Raw genomic sequence first — 18,423 nt, 5'->3', positions numbered from 1 at the left:
ACGGCCTTGCCGCTGTGGTAACCCTGGTTTGCGTCAGATCACCGTAATAAGCGCTGTCGGGCTTGGCTAGCACTTGGATGGGTGACCGTCCAGTCTACAGAACGCTGTTGGCAAGCGGGGTGCACTCAGCACTTGTGCGGAAAATGGAGAAGCTACTTGACTGAAGAAGTAGCGGCTCCGGTCACGAAAAATGCCGACGGCCGGAAGAGCGGTGTGACGACCACAAGCCCCACCGTATCCGCATCCAGTGACGCCTACAAGCTGACCGTGACACGGCGGTCACTCAGTACCGTTAGGGTCTTGCGAGACCTGTTCGTACGGAGTGGTACAGTAGTGGTACATCTGATTTAAAATTAAAGAGAAGCCAAAGTCAAAGTAATGCATTATTTACCTATACATACCTATCTCTGACTTAACATTAAAATGATTCCGACGTCAAAGATATACAGTATTTACATAAAATGGTTCACGCAGACACACAGGCCTCTGTATTTCATACGTCAAATTCTATATCCCTTACAACATGTACCCCCTCTGTCAAATTAAATACCCCTTCCAAACATATGATCTCTCTCGTTCAAAGTAGTCATTCTCTCTCTACCTCACAGACACACACAAAAATGATCTCTCATACGAAAGTAAACATTTCTTTTTCCCCACAAGCATATCTCTCTACTTCATTCATCAAATATTGTAATCCTTAAATACACACGTCATTCCATCTCCCGCAACATTTAAAAAACTACTTCAACTTCTTGTGAAATATTTATAAAAGAGTATACAAAGTAAATACTCTGATCTCTCGAGTTTTTTCGCCACAGACATGCACATAATTCCATACCTGCTGTTACGAGGCAGAGGAAGTCCCAGAGAAGAGAGAGAGATATCTACACTTGTGTCAACTATCCTGGTAAGACATAGCCCAGTTGAGAGACAGATAGATGCTTGTTAACGTTGTGTGTGATGCAAACGCACTGCACTCCGTCTTCAGGCCACAAGTGGCCCATCGGGAGCATCCGACCGCCGTGTCATCCTCAGTGAGGATGCGGATAGGAGGGGCATGTGGTCAGTACACCGCTCTCCCGGTCGTTATGGTGGTTTTCTTTGATCGGAGCCGCTACTATTCGGTCAAGTAGCTCCGCAATTGGCATCACTAGGCTAAGTGCACCCCGAAGAATGGCAACAGCGCATGGCGGCCTGGACGGTCACCCATCCAGGTGCCGGCCACGCCCGACAGCGCTTAACTTCGGTGATCTCACGGGAACCGGTGTAACCACTGGGGCAAGGCCATTGCCGGAGGGGGTAGGAAGGTTAACAAAAAAGAAATCCAACACAAAATTTGAGTGATATAAAATTTATTATAAAATTTTTTCATGCAGTATTTTTACATACAATGTTTTCAAATTCAGTGCTTTTACAATTAAGTAATAGTGACCTCAAGTCATCATCTAAGTTTTACATTTTTCACGCACATATTTCTCAACTAAATGTGCATCTAGCATAGTGATTAGATGAAGTAATGCTACTCTGTGCGAACCTCGACAAGATTTTTTGTGTACTAGAAATGGCATATATCTGCATTATCAGCACCCTGCAACATATCAGATTTACATGTCTGTCGCAACGGTGGTTTGTGATATGCAGTGTTACAACTCAGGCTCTTGGTCTTTCTTCTCACCTTCTACACTCATCCATTCATAATCTGAATACTGGATGTCGTACTATTTTTCGAAAATGTGAACGTGTTTGAGCTCTGTAGGGAATAGTATGTTGGCAAAGTTTAATTTGTCTGCACGTCGAATGTACACTGAGGTAAAAGTAGCAATACCAGAAAATTGGCATGTATGTTTCTACATTTGAAAGATGATATCTATTCATATTTCGTGCCAGTCGCGTAAGAGTGGCACTAGTAGCGCCACTATGAGGATGCATGTTTGCTCAAAATACACACCGTAACGGTCGTGAGCATTGGACGTAGTGAGTTGATGTTAGCCAAAAATGCCTTTCAAATGATTCAAATGGCTCTGAGCACTACGGGACTGAACATCTGAGGTCATCAGTCCCCTATAACTTAGAACTACTTAAACCTAACTAACCTAAGGACATCACACACGTCCATGCCCGAGGCAGGATTCGAACCTGCGACAGTAGCTGTCGCGCGGTTCCAGACTGAAGCGCCTAGAACCGCTCGGCCACACCGGCCAGAATGCCTTTGTGGCGACAAAGGCGCCATTATCAACACCTCACTGAGTTTGAACGAGGTCGCGCAATAGGGCTAAGAAAAGCTGGATGTTCCTTCTGCGATACTGCAGAAAGACTTAGTGCAATGTACGATCGCAAGAAGAGCGGTCTCCAGACGGCCACGTGGCACTACCGAGAGGGAAGACCATCTTGTTCGGCGTATGGCTCTGGCGCCTCGTACTCCATCTGAAGCAGCAATTTGAGCAGCAGTTGGCACCTCAGTGACACAACCAACTGTTACATATCGGTTACCTCAAGGATAGCCCCGAACCAGACGTCATGTTGCGCGCATTCCACTGACCCCAAACCACCGCCATTTGCGTCTTCAGTGGTGTGAAGCGAGAGCTCATTGGAGGGCAGGGTGGAGGTATGTTGTGTTTTCTGATGAAAGCTGATTCTGTCTCGAAGCCAGTGATTACCGTGTGTTGGTTAGGATGAGGTCAGTTGAGAATCCGCAACAAAATTGTCTGTGTGCTAGACACGCTGGACCTACACCTGGAGTTATGATATGGAGTGCGATTTCGTATGACAGCAGGAGCACTCTCGTGGTTACCCCACGCACTAGGATGAGTGCCTATGTGTAATCGAAGCAACATTGATTACCAAAGTACAAAGGACTACTAAAACAAATAGAAAGATTTACCGTACAACAAACTAGATAAAGAGGAAAAAGTTGAAACTGGTATCAGTGACCATTATTAGTCGTCGCAAAATTGGTTACCAAAGTACAAAGTTATACTAAAACGAATAGAAAGATTTATCGTTCAGCAAACTAGATAAAGAAGCGGTAGCGCCATATTTCAGTGAGGAAATCGTAACATTAAGCATGTAATGAGTATGGCTCTAATTTAAAAATGGTTCAAATGGCTCTGAGCACTATGGGACTTAACAGCTGTGGTCATCAGTCCCCTAGAACTTAGAACTACTTAAACCTAACTAACCTAAGGACATCACACACATCCATGCCCGAGGCAGGATTCGAACCTGCGACCGTAGCAGTCGCGCGGTTCCGGACTGCGCGCCTAGAACCGCGAGACCACCGCGTTCGGCTCTAATTTAAAAGAATGGTTGACACTGCACTAGATAGATCTGTACATTATAGAACAGTTCAGGATTGGAAGGACCCTCCATTGTTCGCAGTTCTATAAAGAAACTTCTAGAGGAAAATAGACTGCTGTAAAACAAAACATAGGCCTACAGACAGAGTGAAATGAAACGAGTTTGGTTGTCAAGCGGGGAGTGAAAGAAGCCTTTACGAATACTGTATCAGAATATTATCGGAAGATCTCTCACCAAACTTGAGGAAATTCTGGTCATATGTAAAAGTTGTTAGTGGAACCAAAGTTAGTGTCCAGACCGTCACGGACATGACAGGACATTGAGGGTAGCAAAGCAAAAGTAGATTGGTTCAAATGGCTCTGAGCACTATGGGACTTAACATCGGAGGTCATCAGTCCCCTAGAACTTAGAACTACTTAAACCTAACTAACCTAAGGACATCACACACATCCATGCCCGAGGCAGGATTCGAAGCTGCTACCGTAGCAGTCGCTCGGTTCCAGACTGAAGCGCCTAGAACCGCTCGGCCACCGTGGCAGTCGCAAAAGTAGAAATTCTTATCTCTGTTTCCAAATGTTACTGTACGAAAGAAAATCAAGAAGTATTTCCTCAGTTTAATATTTCTTTCAGTTTAACTGTCGTACCACTTAGAACTTGGAATCTGGGATCCTCAAATAAACCATGCCCTCTTGTACAGGTACTCCATAAATTATATGTGTGCAAACTAGACACATTGGGCCTTTGTGAAGTTCGCAGGACAGGCTGCAATGATATAGCCACGGTAAAGCAGTCCTCTACCCAGGGCATAATGATCAACATGTGCATGGTGTTGGACTAGCACTTAGAACTTGCAATAGTCAAAAAGCCGCTAAGGCTTTCATTACATTGAATCCGGTTAATGATCTAATTGTCACTGCACGCATTCAATCCACTCACACCAGGACAACTAGGTCTATGCACTAACGGAAGGTTCAAACGATGAAGATAAGGATGATTCTTATGAGCAGTTGCACGATGTATTTGATGAAATACCCAATCATGATCTTAAACTTCTTATGGGTCGTAAAAAAAGCGTTACCAATGACCGTAATGGCTTTCGCGACAGCACAACGCGCAAATGATTATGGTGAATGTTTCAGATTATTCGGTAGTTTTCACGGACTCTGTAGACGCAGTAGTCTTTTTCCACATAAAATAATATACAGCATGCAACGAAATTCCCTTTACGGACGTTGAGAGCTTGTAGACGATTACGGTTAGCATAGGAACCATGTCCGGAAACATCAGTTTTCCCTCCATACGCAAAATACCACAACATACGTTGCTCCGTGACTCCTGTCCTTGTCGTCTGCGTCCACTTAGAAGTAAGTCTTGACGTGAAGACCATCGACGTCAACTTGGATATGGCATCGGCCGCCAGGAGGTCTTCCTCGGATGCCACGAGGGTCTCGTAAATAAAGGATTTCATGTGACCCAACACGTAATAGTCTAGCGACTTCTACTAGTGAGAACGTGCAGGCTTAGGAATCGTTCGAAAATTTGAACGTGTGTTGCGGTATTTCGCTTGAAGCGGAAAAACGGTACTCTTCCGTACATGAGTTCCTATGCTAAACTTAGCCGTCTCGGTCGTCAGTACAAGTCATCAACGTTTATAAAGGCCCTGTACAAGAAAACCTGGCGTTCGCCTAATAGAGACACTCTAAAAGAAATTTTCATTTTATAAATAAAAACCGCCTTTTCTTGCTGCAATGTGTTTTATTTCTTCGAGACGCATTTCGCCTTTTACTTTAAGGCATTGTCAGCGGAATATTTCGCGTTTTTGGTTGGTATCTGCGTTTCCTCTCAATTGCCACATTTGAAGGTCGCACAATGTGACCAGATGAGAAGAAACGCAGATGCCAACCAAAAATGCGAAGAATTATTCCACTGGCGATGCCTTAAAGTAAAAAGTGAAACGCGTCTGGAAGAAATAAAACGCACTGCAGCAAGAAGAATCGGTTTTTATTTACAATACGAATATGTCTGTGCTTGCTGCGGAAGACGGGCTCACAAACAAATTCTAAAGGAAAGTGGAAACGTTTGTATAAATAGCCAATGGAAGTCACCTTTGCTGCGAATATTGAGTGGAACCAATGAAGTGCAAATCGCAGCAACGCCGACAACATAAACGACTCTCTCATGCGGCAAAGCTAAAAGACAAAGAAGAAGAAAATTCATTCATAATCAGACCTATAATTTACTCCAGGAACTTCAAGATTTACCCGATGACATTGAAACGCAGTGGCTTAAATTAAGGATTCTATGAGTACATGTGCTGACGAGACAATTGCACGACGGAGGGGAACACAGAAAGAGCGATGGGTTCAAGACCAAGCTTGGTATCTGACAGATGAAATAATGATGGCAAAGCAACAGCGTGAACAAGCAAAAGATCAAGAAGAGCTTCAAGTAGCAAGACGAAAATACGCCGAGCTACGCCGAAGTCAGTTGCAGAGTCAATAAAAAAGAGTGGTTTGATTGGAAAGGTAGAGGGTCTCGAAATGACGCCAGGACATCATACCAAATCGTTCGGGAACTTACTGGAGCCCATAATTTTCCAAATGACCCCATAAAGCATATAAACGGCAAGCTTCTGAAAAGAAAAGATGAACGAACTGCCCGATGGGCTGAGTACTTCAAAGAAATCTTTAAGCAGCCTAACCTAATTAATGTTTATAACTTCGAACATGAGTTAAAAAAAACATGAGATGACATCAAAGAAGCAGAGGTGTGCATATAAATCACAACATTTAAAAAAAAATAACGTGGCTAGTTTGGATGAAATCTCAGCCGAAATTCCGAAATATGAGGCCCTGATTTTATTCATCACCTTACTAAGCTGCGCAATACCTGTTGGTAGCCAAGGCATGTTCCAAAAGACTGGACGCGTGACTTCATTGTTAAACTAACGAAGAAAGGAAACCTAACCGAATGTACAAGTAGGAGCAGTATCAAGCTTCTCTAGGTGCCAGGCAAAGTCTTTTGCCCTGTTCTTCTGTAAAGGAAACGGGAAGCTACGAGACTGTCGACTACGAGAAGAACGGACTGACTCTCGAAGTGCGGAGATCCTGCTCTGAGCAAATATTTGTTCTGTGAAATGTAATAGAACAACGAATAGTAGGCCTACTTAACTGTCCACCGCAACTAAATTTTAAAAAAGTTTTCGATAGCATAAACCGATAACCATTTTGAGTGTTGTAAGCCTACGTTGAATTCCTCACCATCACATTGATGTATTCAGAAACTTGTATCTACAGTCCAGTTACTGTATAAGAACATAAGATGGGAATATTCCTTTCTTTAGTATGCGGGCAGGCCTCAGAAAGGAATGCTTTTTGTCATCACTCCATTTCATATTAGTTATAGATCCCATAATGGGTAAAACTATGGACAGCTTCAAAATGAACATACATACGTTGGAATGAGCTATATATGATTACGGATCTCGATTTTGCAGATGACATCATTCTTCGGTAGAAACACCGCAAAGCTTACGTCTAATGGCTACCAAGCTAGATGGAATGGCCAGTCCTGTAGGCCGGTAAATTAATGGTGATAAGACAAACAAAATTTACATAAAAAGTGGAAATATTTCTACACACATTATAGTGAAACAGAAGGAACTACAAGATGTTTGCCGATTTCGACATCTCGGCAGTCTCATCTGTTACGATGAACATGTAGTTGTAGGTATCAGCAGTATGACTGGGGAAGCTTCTGCAGTCTTCCCACGAATGCGATGCATACGGCAAGTAGACTCGGTAAGTATGTCCGCAAAGCTTCGGCTGTGCTCCTCCACCATCCTACCGTTGGCCATATACACGTGTGAGACCTGGTAAATATCAGTAAAATTAACACACAGGCTCAATGTTTTTCACCAACGATGCTTGAGGCGAACTTTGAAGATCAGTTATCACGACCAAGTGGAAGTTTTCTGTACGAAACGCAATGGCTATTCCGAAGGAAGATCGTGCACTGTTGGTGAAGCTGTTTTATCAGAGCGGCAGCAACAGCACGGCCGCATTGCGGGAACACCGTCGACAGAAATAAGCTACAAAGAGGCCCCATGTCAATTAATGGGCTAAAGAATATCATCAATAAATTTGAAGAAATAGATGAATTAGGTGATGCAGCAGGGAGAGAGAGGCGGCCATTCTCATGGCAGTTGGTGATGAAGCTGCTGTTGCTATAGCCGACCGTGCAGCATATGCCTCAAATTCTGCAGCCAGAGTTGCAGCTGAGTCACGGGAATTGTCTCTTCCCTGATCAACAGTTCAAAAGATTTTGCGGTGTGCTTTACACTGGTATCCCTACAAGATTCAGAAAGTGCACCAAATAAAGACCAGACATAGGCTATAACGCTGTGACGTAGCCCTTCGTTTTGGAAATTAACGAATGACAGATCACCGAGGAATATTTTTTGGACGGATGAGGCACATTTTACTCTGCACGGTGCTGTGAATCTACAGAAATGTCGTACATGGGGTTCTACTCCGCCACATGTTGTGCACGAATATCCATTGCACTCACTTTATGTCACTGTGTAGTGTATTTACAAACGCTCTTTCATTTTCGGTCCGTTTTTCTTCGAGGAGATGACATCTCGCTGTTCTCTTATGTATACAGCTGTTTAAAAGGATGTCCTTGCGCAATATGCGATCCCAGCTTTGCAAGAACACAACTGCGCCCAGGCCCCTATTTTCATGCAAGATGGGTGATAATACATGTCGCTTGCTAGGTGAAAAGTTTGCTTCGTGAAACCTTCGGTAAGGACCACATCCTCTCTAGTGAATTTCAAGATGTGCGGTCTTCCAGATCCTCCGACCCAAACCCATGTGACTTCCAGCTTTGCAAGAACACAACTGTGTTCAGGACACTATTTTCATGCAAGATCGATGACACAATATGTCGCTTGCCGGGTGAAAGGTTTGCTTCGTGAAACTTTCGGTAACGACCAAATCATCTCTAGGCAATTTCAATATGTATGGTTTTCCAGATCCTCCAACCTAAATCCATGTGACTTCTGGTTGTCGGGATATATGAAACATCGTGTCTATCACGGATTCATCTGGACTCTTCCTGACCTGAAGATTAGCATACGACGACATATCGCCCTGATTACACCAGTTGTGCTGTGAGCAGCTGTGGACTATGCCGTCTTACGGATGTAGCATGTTGCTGAATCGGGAGACCATCCTGAACACATGTTGTAACTTGTGACAATATCATAAAAAAAGTGTCAGAACGTGTTTGATCGATCCCACCCTTTTCCGGCATCTACACCACATTATGACTTCTTACAGAGCCATATTTTCAACTGGAGGTTTTACTTGTTTCAGCATATTCCACGAGGGCACCGATTAATGAATTTACTTACGGTGTTTCAGCGTCCTGCGATGTACACATCCCGCACTGCAGCACTCGGAACACCGTCTGTTTAGTTATAACACTGCTACATCACTGTCAGAAGCAGACAGATATGCGGATTTAGGTCCCAGTCAAGTACTTGATTTTAATTTTTCACTTACATCCAACAAAGCGGACACCTGCAACCTGTAACTCAATTCCACCTCAATCTGCAACATAGTGGCAAATTTATATACTGCTGACACTCATCTAAAATTTCTGTTTCCATAATGTTGTAGGGCGTGAGTGATGAACACTGGTACACTTTTCAGACTTCTGCCCTTTGCCAGCTCTGTAATAGAAGTATAATATATTTTCTTAGTGTAGTTTTAAACGATGGCTTTAACTTTTTACGTGCTGCAGTGTTTCTTCTGAAATAACAAAAATTGCTACGGAAAATTAAGGTTCTAAATGTGAGAAAATTTTCCGAAGTACATCATCATGCACCAAAGATGATAACTCTACTGAAGTTTAAAAGCGTTGCAACCAAGAAAATCTTGTCAGTACCACAGTGTTTGTCTATCTGTTACATTATTACTCTACTCATACCACCAATCAGTAAATGAAATCAAATTGAGCAGGAGTATTACCAAAAACCATTGCAAGTTAAACAGAAACTAGTGCAAAATTACACAAATTTCCGTTTTGAAGAAAAGTAAAATTGTTAGGACAAAAGAATCTAAGTTCATTTGCAAATATCACAAGATCCACGGTAAAAGATCTTCTGGTTCATGGTACAAGGTGGTCCATGGCCGACGAAGTACGACTTAAATGTCCACCTGTTATATAAATACTCGTAAAATATATAGCAATGTACTCATAACAAAATTCTGTAACTCAGGAATTAACAGTACATTCCATACAGCTTTAGTAAATTATACATCACGTAAATGTCTAGAATTCTAAATATTTACAAATGTCGCATAAAACACAGCTTCACGTGTAACAACAAGACTGCAAAAAATGGCGAAACCTGCTTATGGCGGTCCCTAGTGCGCATTCTTTTATATAGTTGTAAAATCAGTCGCTAGACTGAAGTAGGCCTACCCACGAAAAAACATCGAGTATTGCTAGGTAAACTATACTCTAGGTACAACGCTCTCCGGTACATAATTTTTACGTTATTTTATGTTATGGGTCATTCACCTCTCTGCAGAATTTTGGTCAATCAAATGTCATTTCCATTAGTCAGGCGAGGAAAAGTAAATAAACAACAATGCAGTACAACACAGATTTCTCAACGTCGGTGTGCCGCAGTTTATAAGCTCGTTCCGCCGCTGGCTGACAAGGTCGGCGGTGTCAACATAGAAACCATTACGAAAGAGGAATCCATGTCCCACTGTCATCGACTCACCGCTCGACACGTCAGATGCGCGTCATCAGTACTACGTGTGTGCGTGTGTGTGTGTGTGTGTGTGTGTGTGTGTGTGTGTGTATGAGCGCACGCCGGCTAAACTGTACGAGCGTCACGTTGTCTCACAGGAGCCGCCGATGTTCTCGTGTTTCTGACAGAAAGTCGCCGGTTGTCAGAAATAAAACGAGAGAGGTAGTGAAGTAGTTTGGTGGTTGACACAATGGAGTCACATTTGAAAAAGTGAATCTATAAACTTCATCACAGAAAATGTGGTAAATGTTCTTTCAAAAAAGACGCGAACCATTTCATTTTGCATATTTACCTTATACGAGTTTGTACTCCGTATGTAATGATTTCGCTGCCGAAGGGGAATAGTATCCTAACCTGCCATTCTTCTCTCATGATTGAAACCTTCGAATGAATTATTCGTTTTTTATAACCGTCCATTCTTAGGGGAGAGAAGAAATGTGCAACCATCGGTAACATGAATTGAAAGTATAGAAGGTACAATGATCAATCAAAACATTATAATCATCAGCTTAACAGCGTGTTGGTCCCCTAATGGATCGCAATACAGCAGCGTTTCTGCTTGGCATCTATTCAACATACCCTCTGTAGGCTGTCGGAGTTCTGTGGAACCAAATGTTGACGCACATATCACGCAATTCCTGGAAAGTACTGACCAGTGGTCTGTCCGAGCTAAACTAGCGACCAATAGAGTGCCAAATGTGTTACATCGGGCTCAGATGAGGCGAACCTGGCGGCCAAGCCGTCAATATGGCACTATCATGCTTCTCAAACAACTGAAGCACGATGCTGACACTGTGACGCGGACAGTTATCTCACTGGAAGATGCCATCGCTTATCCCGCTGGAATATGCCATCACCGACAGGGACGACATCCGCACGAAGGGATGCAGATAGGTACCACACAATAATTTTCACAAGGTCCACAGCTGTCATAGCGTCTTGATTACTACCATAGGTCCCAGCTCAAGTGAATGTACACCACAGCACAATACTTTCCCACCAGCCCGCATCCGTGACACTGCAAATTTCGAGCAGCCATTCGCCTAGATAACAGCGTATCCAGACGCGGCCATTGACCTGGTGTAACAAGAAACGTGATTCATTCAACAAGACGACATGTTTTCATTGATACACGGCCCAATATTGATGATCCCTTGTCCATTGCAATCAGAATTGACGATCTCGTTGGGTGAAATTGGAAACTTTCAGTGGACGTCTGCTGTAGAGCCCCATGTTCAGCAGTGTGCGCTAAACGATGTACCCCATAACACTTGTGCCTCCACCTGCATTATACACTGTCCTCATATTAGGCAACAGAGCGCCGCTTATCCTGTTAACAGAGCGGACAAGTCTCCGACATCCACAATCAGTGATCAGGCTTCGACGTCCAACACTTTGTCGCCTACTCGTGACTTCACCGTCTTTCAACAACTTTTAACAAGTGCTCACTAGAGCTGCAGGCGAACAGCAGACCACCAATTCGAAGACTCTCAGTTCCAAGGCGCTGGGCCACATTAATCAGCCCTTCGTCTGCCTGACAGTAGATTTGCCTATTTCCGGCCGTATCAACCCAGATTACTTCGTTTACATACTTTCCACATCACATCATGCGTCTGCAAAGCCACAGGCAACATTCAATTTCCCAATGGACTATGATCAATGTTTTAGCTCATCATCGTAGAAAAAGTACCATTCTACTGGAAACCATGTGGATAGGAAAAGAAATGCTTAAATACGAGGGTTGCCCAGAAAGTAATGCACCGAATTTTTTTCTCAGTTGAAAACAATGCTACGAATGCGAAACGTTACGTATGTATTATTTGAAGTCTCCGGAGTAAGCGCGCCAAGTTTCCCCTGACAAACAGGACAATTTCAAAATGGCGTCTGTAGGTGATGTACGACAAACAACGTGCCGTCATTGAATTTCTCACTGCAGGTAAAGAAACTGTGGAGAATATTCACAAACGCTTGTGCAAAGTCTATGGGGCATCTGCTGTCGACGAAAGTACAGTTAGTCGCTGAGCACAGGCGGCGTTTCGGCGGAGCTCCACGATTTGCGCCGGCCGAAGTGGCCATGCGGTTAAAGGCGCTGCAGTCTGGAACCGCAAGACCGCTACTGTCGCAGGTTCGAATCCTGCCTCGGGCATGGATGTTTGTGATGTCCTTAGGTTAGTTAGGTTTAAGTAGTTCTAAGTTCTAGGGGACTAATGACCTCAGCAGTTGAGTCCCATAGTGCTCAGAGCCATTTGAACCAATCCACCATTTGCAGCGGTCGGGGAGATAATCCACGGCTGTCACACCTAACATCCTGCAGCGAGCTGATGTCATTCGCGTGGACAGGCGCATTACGACTCGGCAGTTGGCGCTGCATCTGTCAGTCAGCAAAGGAAGTTCACAAGTGAAGCACTGGCTCCGCCACCAGGACAAGGATTGTTACCGACGGGGCATACACGCATTGTTTCGCGCTGGAGGTAGACCATAGAACGGGGTGGAGATTACGTGGAAAAATAGGGTGTGTAGGTAAAACACCGTTTTTTGGTGTGTGTAATTATCATTACGTTCAATAAAGAGGTGTTGAAGAAAAAATGCGTTGCATTACTTTCTGGACAACCCTCGTGTTACTTTTATAAGATACAGTTTTTGGTACACATGTGGGTAGTTGCTGCTAACCTAAGAAAACCTTAAGCATCTTTTCTAGACTGATATCAGCACGTATGTATTGCACAAGATGCATAACACGAATGATGAATTGTATTGTATTTTATTAACCAACTGTTTTCAGTCCAAGACCATGCACTCGGTAGTATGTGGTATGCAAAACAAAAATGAAATAAAATTAGGATGTAACGTTCTTGAGAAGATACTTACGTCAACGTGCTGTTATAAATCAGACACTACGTGTCATATATCTTACGAAAATGCAAGACACATAATTTCAAACAGTTTCAGTACACAATGACTGTGTGAGAAGCATGCTCTGATCATTTCAAACAAAGACAATAAACCGGCTCGGGAAAGCCAAAAACAGTATCACATATATTCACTAACATCATGGCCAAAAACCGTGAAATCCGAAGATATTGCACATGGATCACAAATGAAGAAATTAAACATTACTAAGTACAATGGTAAAACACATGCTCTTCAAATCCTTTACAAAATAATATGAGGATCGTTCAATAAGTAATGCCCCACTTTTTTTCTCAGAACGTACTTATTGTTAAGAGTCAGAATTTGGTGACAATATACATCAACATGTACTGACCGTGTCCTATTTCTCTACGTAGTCTCCATCATGTTGTACCGCCATACGCCAACAGTGTGGAAGAGTACGTATTCCCTGTTGGTAAAAGCAGGCGTAGCCATGTTTTCACTGCATGACTGACGCTCTTGTCGTATTCAAAGTGTGTTCCCCATAGAGGATCTTTAAGCGGCCCAAAGAGATGGAAGCCCGAGGGTGCCAGGTCTGGACTGTAGGGTGGTTGAGGCAATGATGTCCAACCCAATTTGGCGATGTTTTCCCGGGTTCCCATACTTGAGTCTGGGGATGCATTATTGTGTTGGAGCAAGATTTCTGCTGGATTCTTGTCTGATCGAAATGTCGGAAACGGTTCTTGAGTTTATTAAGAGTTTTCACGTACACCTCTGAATTGATGGTTGACCCCCTTGGCATCACATCCACGAGTATGATGCTATCACAATCCCAGAAGACTGTCACCATGACTGTCCTGGCAGAAGGTGCTGTCTTGAATTTCTTCTTTTTTGGTGAATGAGGATGATGCCACTCCATGGACTGCCTTTTTGTTTCCGGCGCAAAGCGGTGCACGCAGCTTTCGTCCCCCGTAACGATCCGTGATAGAGAGGCCTCTCCGTCGGTGTCAAAACATTCCAATAATTCAGGTGAAATGGCCGTTCTTTGAATCTTGTGGTACGCTGTGAGCATTCGTGGAACCCATCGTGAGCACCTCTTTGAATATCCGAGAGTCTCGACCATTGCAGGTCTCCATCATTGCAGATTCACTTCCAATGCTGACCGACAACTGTATAGCCAATTGTCGTGTTGTGATGCGTCGGTCGGCACGAATAATGGCATCCACACGACTCAGGATGTCTGGAGCAGTGGCTGTGACAGGACGTCCCGAGAGTGGCTGATCCTGGAGCTCTGTTTCTGCGTTTCCTGAGGCTGAAACTTTCTTTACCCATCGCCTGTCAACTGCAGCATCGCCATACACTGCACACAAACGTTTATGGATGTTCACCACGGTTTCTTTTTCTGAACACAATAATTCAATAACAGCACGATGCTTGCAGCCTGAGTCGTATGTAGACACCATTTTGAAACTGTACTACGGCTCTGCCATCTGCCAGAACGGTTCGAAACTTCAACGGCGCCCAGAACAAACATGAAATGTGAAGCACCAACAACGACGTTCGTCTATGTACACTCCTGGAAATGGAAAAAAGAACACATTGACACCGGTGTGTCAGACCCACCATACTTGCTCCGAACACTGCGTGAGGGCTGTACAAGCAATGATCACACGCACGGCACAGCGGACACACCAGGAACCGCGGTGTTGGCCGTCGAATGGCGCTAGCTGCGCAGCATTTGTGCACCGCCGCCGTCAGTGTCAGCCAGTTTGCCGTGGCATACGGAGCTCCATCGCAGTCTTTAACACTGGTAGCATGCCGCGACAGCGTGGACGTGAACCGTATGTGCAGTTGACGGACTTTGAGCGAGGGCGTATAGTGGGCATGCGGGAGGCCGGGTGGACGTACCGCCGAATTGCTCAATACGTGGGGCGTGAGGTCTCCACAGTACATCGATGTTGTCGCCAGTGGTCGGCGGAAGGTGCACGTGCCCGTCGACCTGGGACCGGACCGCAGCGACGCACGGATGCACGCCAAGACCGTAGGATCCTACGCAGTGCCGTAGGGGACCGCACCGCCACTTCCCAGCAAATTAGGGACACTGTTGCTCCTGGGGTATCGGCGAGGACCATTCGCAACCGTCTCCATGAAGATGGGCTACGGTCCCGCACACCGTTAGGCCGTCTTCCTCTCACGCCCCAACATCGTGCAGCCCGCCTCCAGTGGTGTCGCGACAGGCGTGAATGGAGGGACGAATGGAGACGTGTCGTCTTCAGCGATGAGAGTCGCTTCTGCCTTGGTGCCAATGATGGTCGTATGCGTGTTTGGCGCCGTGCAGGTGAGCGCCACAATCAGGACTGCATACGACCGAGGCACACAGGGCCAACACCCGGCATCATGGTGTGGGGAGCGATCTCCTACACTGGCCGTACACCACTGGTGATCGTCGAGGGCACACTGAATAGTGCACGGTACATCCAAACCGTCATCGAACCCATCGTTCTACCATTCCTAGACCGGCAAGGGAACTTGCTGTTCCAACAGGACAATGCACGTCCGCATGTATCCCGTGCCACCCAACGTGCTCTAGAAGGTGTAAGTCAACTACCCTGGCCAGCAAGATCTCCGGATCTGTCCCCCATTGAGCATGTTTGGGACTGGATGAAGCGTCGTCTCACGCGGTCTGCACGTCCAGCACGAACGCTGGTCCAACTGAGGCGCCAGGTGGAAATGGCATGGCAAGCCGTTCCACAGGACTACATCCAGCATCTCTACGATCGTCTCCATGGGAGAATAGCAGCCTGCATTGCTGCGAAAGGTGGATATACACTGTACTAGTGCCGACATTGTGCATGCTCTGTTGCCTGTGTCTATGTGCCTGTGGTTCTGTCAGTGTGATCATGTGATGTATCTGACCCCAGGAATGTGTCAATAAAGTTTCCCCTTCCTGGGACAATGAATTCACGGTGTTCTTATTTCAATTTCCAGGAGTATATATTAGTGGTTTTAAAAAAATGTTTGGCAGTACGTATTCAATGACCCTCGTACAATGTATCGCATATAAAATATTGGGAAGACTAAAACTGAAAAAGGTTCCCTTAATATATAAAACAATGTAAAGACTTTCAAATTTACAATCAAAATTTAGATAATTATTGCACCAGTTGGCCTCAATGTATAAAATATGACAAACAAATACAAAAACACAAGTTTTAAGTGTATGTAGCGAACATATTCCATTTACGGAAATTTTTGTAGCCAGTCAGCAGTTACACAGGTCACAGAAACATGAACTAAATTGTTATCGATCTTAACAAATATTTTACTAAGACGAGAATAGACGTATATCAATCATATCCTAACATAAGAAAGAGCAAAACAAAAACAACGACATAAGTTGTCAAACACGCAAGTTACAAGTAAAACAGGGCACGAACTGTAACTTATGTGTAAATACCATCTTAACAACATAAGTTGCCACTAGTCAAAGCTATATGCAGGCATTGAGAAAAACAATCAGAATTGAAAACAGTCTTATTGACTTATAGCATTTATACTGAGGCATGAACAATGTAAGGCAACAATGAATGTAACATAAAACATTTAAATGTGAAATAGTCTAAAAAAAATCAACCATAATCACTAGTCATACAGGGCCTTCATACAATATACAAGGTTCAAAAAGTCATATCAAACTATGCAAAACTACGCCAACACATTATCATAGATAAATGGCATTAATCAAAGTGCTACAGCGTGAGCAGCGACCATGGGGACAATGACAATAAGTTTCAGCACAATAATAAGTAATTCAGAGATAGACTTCGTCATTAAATATTCCCTCAGTATTAGTTATAGTTTATGACGCACAGAAAGTAATTCTTCAAGCGCAGCACATAACAAAGACAAAAACCACAATGTTGTCTATAAATTAAATGGAAGGGGCAGAGGCAAAAAAAAAAATTTAAAAGGGGTGAAGAGGGGGGTGGGCATAGTTTAACTAGTGTCAAGACTTAAATTTTTTTTTTGTAACAGTGAAGAATATTCGGCGTTCACCACGTCCAAAACTGTAGAAGTGACGGCAGTATAGCCTGTGAGCTGATGCCACCCCTTGGTGCAGTATACTGGCTAGCTGGCAGAGTTCCCACGTGCCCATAAGCTGCAGCAGTGCCTGTGGGCAGCTGCAACCCTCCGGAGCACCGACGCGCGGCGTTCCTTTGTCTGGGCGCCAGCCGGCTGGCCTTGGAGGTCGCGTCCGCGGTTCTACATTCGCCTCGACCTTCTGTCGGAACACTCGCGCGCTCTCCGCTCAAAATTCTCGAATGCCACCAGGCGGCACTGAGTCTTACAGGTTGCCAATCGGCAGGGATATTGAATTGTTGTTTTCGATAATTCAACATGTCATTTAAGAACATTTTTGCTAGTAATCATCACTAAATAGAGCGCTCATTACAGTTTATTTTCAGTTCTACATCTACATCTCCATACATACTCGGCTAGCCTCCATACGATGCATGTCGCAGGTTACCACTACAAGTCATACCCTTTCCTGTTCCACTCGCAAATAGAACGAGTGAAAAGCTTGCGCAAGAGCCTTAGTTTCTATCTTATCTTTGTGGTCCTTACGCGAAATGTACGTTAGCGGCAGTAAAATCGATCTGCAGTTGGCCTCAATTTCCGATTCTCTAAATTTCCACAATAGTGCCTTGCGGAAAGAGCGTCATCTTCCCTCCGTGGATTCCGATCTGAGTTTGCGAAACACCTCCGTGCTGATCGAACTTACCGGCCACAAATCTAACAGCCCACCTGTCGATTGCTTCGATGTCTTCCTTTAATCCAACCTGGTGGGGATCCCATACACTCGAGGGGCACTCAAGGATGAGTCGCACTAGCGTTCTATACGCCGTCTCTTTTGTAGATGAGCTACACTTTCCCTTAATTCTCCTAATAAAACAAAGTCGATCATTCGCCTTGCCTAGTACCATCCTGAAGTACTCTTTCATTTTATACCCACGGTAAGTTGTAAAGTTTTAATTATGACTTTGGGTAAATAAAGTTACGTAATTAATTTTTGCGTGTTTACAGTCCTGGTATGCATTGAAAAACCCTTGCTACAGTACCGTACTACTAGTCTAACGGCGCTACAGGAGCCCAACCAGAGTGCTGCAGCAATATAGTATCTTGTACATAGTCTGGACCTTGTCAGATAGGTCTTACCGCCCATGTCATCTACAGATGTTGTTAATATGTGCTGCAAGAGTCCTCAGTTGAAAAACAGTTAACATATACTGTATTCTGCAACCATCGTACAGTATATGAAGGAGGGATCTTGGTTTACCAGAATCACACTATTCCAGTGATGATAGCGAGTGAGAAGACAGATCATCGGTATCGATTTCTACAAAGACCAAATTTCCCTAACT

General features: G+C 44.3%; 1 protein-coding gene and 1 pseudogene across 2 annotated transcripts in view; one reads left to right on the top strand and one right to left on the bottom strand.

Moving 5' to 3' along the window:
* The window catches only part of LOC126479405 (calpain-A), a 611,071-nt gene that overhangs the window by 164,495 nt on the left and 428,153 nt on the right, over positions 1 to 18,423 (top strand). The gene's annotated exons all lie outside the window — the stretch shown is intronic.
* Positions 1,178 to 1,295, bottom strand: LOC126425000 (5S ribosomal RNA; annotated as a pseudogene).

This window comes from Schistocerca serialis, chromosome 1 (assembly GCF_023864345.2).
Source record: "Schistocerca serialis cubense isolate TAMUIC-IGC-003099 chromosome 1, iqSchSeri2.2, whole genome shotgun sequence".
NCBI classification, from domain to species: Eukaryota; Metazoa; Arthropoda; class Insecta; order Orthoptera; family Acrididae; genus Schistocerca; species Schistocerca serialis.
This window is presented reverse-complemented; position numbering and strand designations above follow the sequence as displayed.